This window comes from Gambusia affinis, linkage group LG08, assembly GCF_019740435.1.
Source record: "Gambusia affinis linkage group LG08, SWU_Gaff_1.0, whole genome shotgun sequence".
In the NCBI taxonomy this organism is placed as follows: domain Eukaryota; kingdom Metazoa; phylum Chordata; class Actinopteri; order Cyprinodontiformes; family Poeciliidae; genus Gambusia; species Gambusia affinis.
The window spans coordinates 6,360,216-6,367,835 of NC_057875.1; positions in this window are offsets into that span (position 1 = coordinate 6,360,216).

Here is a 7,620-nt window from a genome sequence, read left to right on the forward strand (position 1 = left end):
ACACCAAACAGCTGCTTTGCAGACGGTTCTCCTCTTGCTAGTGAATTTCTAACTCGGAGGAAAAAAAGAATGCCATAAAAAAGTAGATCTATAAACTATCACTGGACACATGCAGGCCCTGCAGGGCGGACACAGAAGAGGAACAGACTGCTGAAGCTGTAAGTTTCCTATGATTATAGTTGCCAAGACAAAAATGAATCAAAAGTTACTAAACCTTTGGCAACTTCATACTGCATTAGTCTTTGCTTTTTAGTTTCGTAAGATTTACTTGATTCATTTTCAGTTCAAAGTGAACATGTCAGATGTTGACATAAACAAAAAGTTTGAGTGAAAAGGAGTAGCTTGAAGAATTTGCTACACTGTAAGCAACTAAGCACCAATTAACCATCCATTTAGATACAGCTTTAAACACAAAACAGGCAAAATGAATATGTAAAAATTACGATAATGAATAAAAAACATTATCTTTGTAATGATACAGCACTCAATCAACTTCAATATTATGTCTTATTATTTTCTTAAAAGTGAAAATTGATCCTTTCTCCTTGGTTTCATCAGATTATTCCGTAAACATAAATATAAAGTTCCATTTATTTATATGCATATATACTGCTTTTTATGACTCTCTCCAATTATAAATGCTATCTCTCTTATTTTTATTTATCTTTTCACTTTATTTAATACAAACAGGTTTGTATTAAGAGAACAAGCAATCAGTGAGAGAGAGTATTAAATTATTTGTTTGCCACTATTCGTCTGTTTGAAAAGAAGTAGCAAGAAGTGAACACTTATTTAATTAAATACCTTTTAATAAATTTGAATAAGTCTGGTTTGATACTATTCTGTATTTTAAACATAACTCGCAGAATATGAATAATCAACCAAGTTGTGAGATTTCATTAATTTTAAGTTGAAGAATGAAGGATTTGTTGGATCTCTGCAAAGTTTTCTGCTTATAAATAGCTCATTTGTTTTCTGTTTAGTTCCCTCTGTGTTTATTTCAGCTTTTATTCTCTTCGGTTTCTTGTCAAGCTTTTGGTCAGCAGTGTTTCTGTCCCTATTTGTGCTCCACCTCTTACTGTTAAATGATGATCACTGATTGTAGCCGAGGTAAATGAGGCCTGCAGCGCTTCAGATGCTCTCAGCTCTCCTGTGACCGCCTGGACTGGAGTCGTTGATCTGAAATTGAACGCTAAACCTTTCCTGATTGATGAATGTCTGTGCTTTTTCTTATCCTTTCTTGAATTTCTGTAAATTTGGCAGAAATTCAAATGTGCTGCTTTTTGAGATCCTGCAGCCTACTTCATGTTGTCAGACAGATCCTATTTATGCGCAGTCATCCGACCTGAGTGTGCATCATGAAACAAAACAACAACAAAAAAAGTGGCTAATCACATCTGTAGCATTATTTTACATAAGAGGAAATTATATTTTCACATTGAGCCAGATCGGTTAGGATATGAGGTTTTTTTTCTTAACAAATAAAATCACAATTTAAGTTCAGCTTCTGTTACCTTTATGTGCAAAATATAAATTTTTTTGCACTCTTGAAAAAAGTCAAGAGTGTATATTACTGACTGGGGATGTAAATGGCATGAGTGATATTTATAATTTTGAGCATAAATACAGTAGAAAGGAGAGCTAGACTAAATAACATGAGTGACACTAAAGACAACTTAACAATAAACCAAGAAAGGAAAACACAAATCTAAAGAAACTAAATAGAAATACACAAAAAAGTAAAATCTAACAATAAGGAATATGGCAAAACCTTTTGTTAAATAATGAATACATGCGACTGAACAGAATATGAACCGACCAGAAATGACCACAACAACAATTTATGAAAATAGACCTCAAGGAGAGAACTGATATGGCAGAAACTATCACGCATAAATAAGCCAAATAAAACGATCCCAAACCAAGCAGCCAAAACCCCTCCAAAAACAAGAATTATGACGGAAAGAAGAACTTTTTAATTCATTCATTAGACCTGCAGTGTGTAACTTTTACATAAAAAATATGCCATGACAGAATGATATCAGACAGATCATCTGCGAAGAAAAGAAAAAGAAAATCTCTTCTGCCTTCTCCCAAAAACTAGAAAAAAACTGGAAACAACCAATCAGAGCCAGGAGGCGGGTCTTAGCGCTGTCAATCAAGCTCATGCTCTCTGCTACGATACAGTTTCTCCCCGTCAGGAATGCTAAGGCTAGTTAGCACTGATGATGGTGGATAAAAGTTTTTCCTGGAACGGTGAGCTTTTTCTCCGCCATTAGCACATTTAGCAGCGCATTCACAAGGATGACTGACAGCGCTAAGATGCTCCTCCAGGCTCTGATTGGTTGTTTTTCTTCAGACAGCAACAGCAGCCCAGGGAGGAAGACAAATTCATTCAAAATGATCTGTGTTGTACAACACTGTCACAACATGGTGATAGGTTTAACAAATATGTTTAAAAATTTTTATTTTTAAGTTACAGCTTTAAATAATTAATTTAGTTTATTAATTTGTTCATGTAGTAAAATTCTTTTACAAAAAATTCACGAGTTCCTTCTCCAGATTTGCTCATGTATTTGCTAAAACACCTGAACTGGATGTTATGGAGACAGGCGGCGAGCGTCAGTCTGCATCACAGTGACTCAGAGTTTGTTGAGCAGGAGATTCGGTACAGCAGTCCACTGCTGCTCTTCAGTGGACTGGGCCCACAGCACCTGTCATTAGCAGCAAACAGAGGCCGGAGCCGCTTGCTTTCCAGTCAATAGACTGACACACTGGTGCCCCTCAGAGCTCCACAGTAAGTCGATTAGTCTAGACTTTGAGGTCTTAGAGGAGTGAGCTGCTTTGTCACCTGAGTTTGAGAGGCGCTTCCCTCACTCTCACCTGACAGATTTAAGCAGCCGGGCCAGATAGATGGGAGCTATCTAAGAAAAAAAACACTGATCTAGTGGGACAGCCCTAGAAACAAATGGAAACAGTCACACATTTCCATATGCAGACAGATTGTAGTAGTAAAGCAGAAATTCATTTTGTTCACATACCAAATATATGTAAGCAGGCACAAATGAGACAAGTAAATCATATTCCAGGTCACTAAACTGAGATAAAATTACAATTTCTCTAATAAGTTGAGGTGTTTAAAAGGGATCTACTGTGCAAAATTCATATTTTGCACATTTTTATACTTCCATGGAGGATTTTTTCCCCTTTGTGTTACCTCGCTAAACTTTTGTGTTCCTTCGGAATAGGTTTCCTCCCGCAGTAATGTACTGATCAGAATATGGCATAATTGAATACCAAAAGTCTTTCTTACAAAGGCCACCGAACATTTTGCTATAATGTAAAGTTTTCTTAAGGTTATTATATGTATCTTGTTTGTGAGATACCTGAGGTTTTATATATATTTTTTAAGGATAGAAATGCACCACAAACTTCTGTGCAAAATGCAAAAGTAAAACAGGCCAAACACGGTTTTCATCTCTTTCCATCTGTTCTAAGACATAAACAGAAACGTTACGTAAGAAGGAAATAAATTTAAAAATGCATCCAAACTATTTGGATGTTATTTTCACAGGGTAATAAAGTCATATTTGACAGTTTTGAGTGTGTCTTTTTTGTGTTGGTTCATAAAGAGCCGTTTTCAGTGCCGTTCCATCTCAACCTTATAAAAACAGACAAAAGCAGTGAATAAATCCATTTTAATTTTCAGTTTTTTGCATCAAAGAGTTAAGAAGATATAAATATTCAGTTTTCAGTGAGGGTCTTCAAATGTGTACATATGGGTAATTTTAAACTGACATTTGTGACTGCATACAAAATAGACGAGCAAATATTGCAGTAAAGTTATAAACAACTCAAGAGCTTTAAAAAAAACAACAACAAACAAACAAAAAAAACAAAAAAACCACTAGGCTGTTTTAGGCAATATGTTCATGATTTTTGGTGCCTGGAAAAAGAAACATTCTGAATGTAACATCACAAATCAGCAAGCTCTCCCCAAAGCACAGCCCGTTTCTTAGTAACCCCAGCCCGTCACCTAGCAACCCCAGCTGAGTTCCAGGACGTCTGATCAGCTGGTTTAACCTCTACATGACAAGAGTTTGGCTGTTGACTTACCATTTAGCATCTGTTGGCAGCCATTTTCATGTGAGTGTAAATGTTAAGTTGAGGGCGTGGCCACAAGCAGTATATTTGGATTTAAAGTGACAGGACACCGTAAAACAGCTCAGAATAAAACCTCTGAGCCGACTGAAATCTCATTGTCTAAGAATAATTTTGTCCAAAAATATGCAATAAACATGTTTGGCATCCTAGCTTGTTCACAGAAGCTTAATAGGTTCCCTTTAAGAAACCTTCACATTCTTACCAATACAATGCATGTAAATGAGCATCCAGCATCTTGTAAAACTTAATTCAGTCTTTTGTGCGCTTGCCAAAATGGTTATTTCCGGGTGACTGGAAGCAGAAAATCCTTCAGGGCATGAGATGAACCCAAATATAAGCTCAAGAATTCACTCGTTCATACCTGCTGGTTAGAGTGGTTTTAATGTTATCTGTATGCATAAGAAAAAAGAAAGAGGCGATGCAGAGTGGGGAGAAAGGCATCGTCGTGGCCTACATTCACAGATTTGGAAAAAAAATTAAATACAATGTATTAACATGTAATTTTGATGGAATGTGGTATATTTCTGCACAAAACCTTTTTCATAAAGTGAATCTTGCATGTATATTACTAGTTGCAGAAAGAAAAATAATACAGCAACAGAAAATCAGATGCAGTTTAAAGTATGTAGCAGACTTTGTAAGCATATAGCAAACACCCAGTATCCTAATGTTGGTAAAATAAGTGAACATCTCACAAATATACTTTGGAGTAGGACTTTTTTTATAGATCAGAATACTTTCAATTTAGATTCAAAGGGAAGTTTTCTGAGGCCTACTTTGTTGATTTACACAGCACTTTAGTCCAATTGTTTCAGTATATTCTCCTTTAGTTGTTTTGTAAATAAACAGAAAGTCCACCGAAGGACATTCTCTTCACTGTGAGAACCTACTTTTACTTTCGATGCCTAAATCCCAACTGAACTTGGGAAGAACTCTAGCTAAGCTGACTAATTTATTTATGACAATGCTAAGTTTTACTGTTTTGCTGTGAATGTTCTGCACACTGTGTGTTGCTGCCAGGATTTATTTAAAATTTTGATGGCATTTTCTGGCGAAATAAAGTTCAATAATAATAATGAAGAAGAAAATTCTAGTTCTTGGACGCCCCTCTTCTTTGCAATGCCGCCCTGGGCCACCGCCCACATCAAAAACCACCACTGGGTAGATGGAAAGTTTCAGAGTCAAAACTGAAATGTGGAGTTTAAGAGGAATAATAACAGCTAATGGTAGTTTTAGACTAAACATTTTAATATAAAATGCTGTTATAGTTAACTAAACCAATAAAAAACAAATTGAAATTGACAAAACATTTTTGTTAGCTGAAATAAACAACAATGTAATTGATTGGGAATACCAAACTGATGTGAAATGATGATTTTTTTCCCCTTGACACTAGGAGTTTACGTCAGCTGTTGAAAAATTACGGCACGGTCCTCAAAATGCTGTCGGCAAAAGAAGTGAGAAAACCCCAGAGTATTAATTAGTTTGTCTCAATAATAAATGAAAATGGTATCGTGACCCAATCAATGTAAACATAATCACAAGACAATACTTTTACTTTTTTGAATAGTGCACTTAAAAATTAACCAAAGTATAAAAAAACAAAAATCACTACTACAATAAAAACCAAACAATATTTAACAATAACAGATAAAACTAGCAAACACACTCTAAAGTCTAATAAAAGCAAACTAAATTAGGCAAGCAAGACGTCATTATGAAATAAAACTGTAAACTATAATGAAAAACTCAAAAGCTGTAATAACCCTGATGCAGGCTGGCAAAAATGTCACTGCCTGTTGTTAGCTACATCAGCAGTTAACTTATAACCCACTAATAAAATCATCAGAGCAAAGATCCGCTCCAACAAACCCACCAGCACAGCATCGTGTCTCCTCCTATTAACCAGGACGACACCGAGACAAAACTCCTGAATAATTAGGCAGTGAACATCATCTGATAGAAACACGGTAGCCATTAGTGGACGGAAAAACTGCAAAGACGTTCCCTCTCTGTCTGCCTCCTGCCTTCAGTCACTTACACATGGATTTCTGAAGATACACTGCAAAAATTCACAAACATACCAAATAAAACCAAACTATGATGGAGTATCAGGACCAAGCTAAGAAAGAAAAAACAAAATAACTACGAGAATAAAGTTCTACTAGGGTACAGTCAAAATAATAAAGTCGGAAAATTACGATAATAAAGTTTTATGAGAATAAAGTTATATTAAAGTCAAAGTAATGAGATTAAAGTCATACTATTTCTAGATTAAAGTAATAAAATTACAATAATAGTCGTACGAGAATAAAGTCATAATATTTTGAGAATTAAGTTGTAAAATTCTGACTTTTTCCCCGTAGTACTTTGACTTTATTTTTGCTTAATTTCAACTTTATTTTCATGATTTAATTTTCTCAATAGTCTTTGTGTGGCGCTAATATTCCATAGAATCAAAGTAATTTACAAGTAACTTTTTATCAAGATAGTACTGGTACTATTTCCAGATTATTTCACTTATAAGAACACATCCTTGACTTGTTAATAGTAAAATAATGTGCCAATTGTACAAGCACTTTTTCATCAATATTAAGGAATTATTGACTTAAAATAGGTACATATCTTGCTGAAAAGTTACTTAGAAATTAGTTTGTCTCATTTAAAGTGAACTAAGATAAAACTAGACTAAAAATGCCTGTCAGGATTTGGTGTTTTGGCAGTGCATGGAAACCAGTGGTAGTGTGTCAGTGGGGAAGCTCTGACACAGCAGTGGGTCAGTGGCTGTACTGCAGTCTGAAGCCCACTGCATATCCATGCACCCTCCACTGCAGCACTTTGATTTCACATTGGCACCCCCTCCTTCTGCATTTCTACAGTAATGGCTCTGAGCAGCCTGCCCCATCATTACCCTTCTCACATGAGAACCCACTGCTGACATCTTTTATTGTACATCTCACACACACACACACTCACACACACGCCGTAGCTTCACACCGGCACGCAAAGGCACACGTGTGTGCTAATAACACACTAAAGTACTTTATTTTAGAACGTAAATAGGACAGACGGGGCTGCCCTTCTTTTTCGTGTCCTCAGACTTGCTCATCTACTTTATCCCGTGCAGCACAAAAAAAAAAAAAAAAAAAATCATCAAAGTTGGTTTGTAGGACTCAGAGGCTGCTCCCAGCGGAGACAAACCTGGATGAGAGCCCCAAGAACCCGCTGCCTGCTGTAAGGCTGTGATTTATTGCTTTTGCGCCAAACAAAGAGGAGTTCACGGAGAAAGTCCTCTTCCCATGAATGCACTGCACCAAGAAGACCAAGAGTAATGAAACACGCTCGCAGAGAGAGTCACACCTCGATGCTGTCGCAGTGCTTTCTCTCTCTGTGTGCTGCGAGGTGAGTCATCGGCCCAGGCAAGCATAACCTCACGGCTCCAGCTAATCTCTGCTC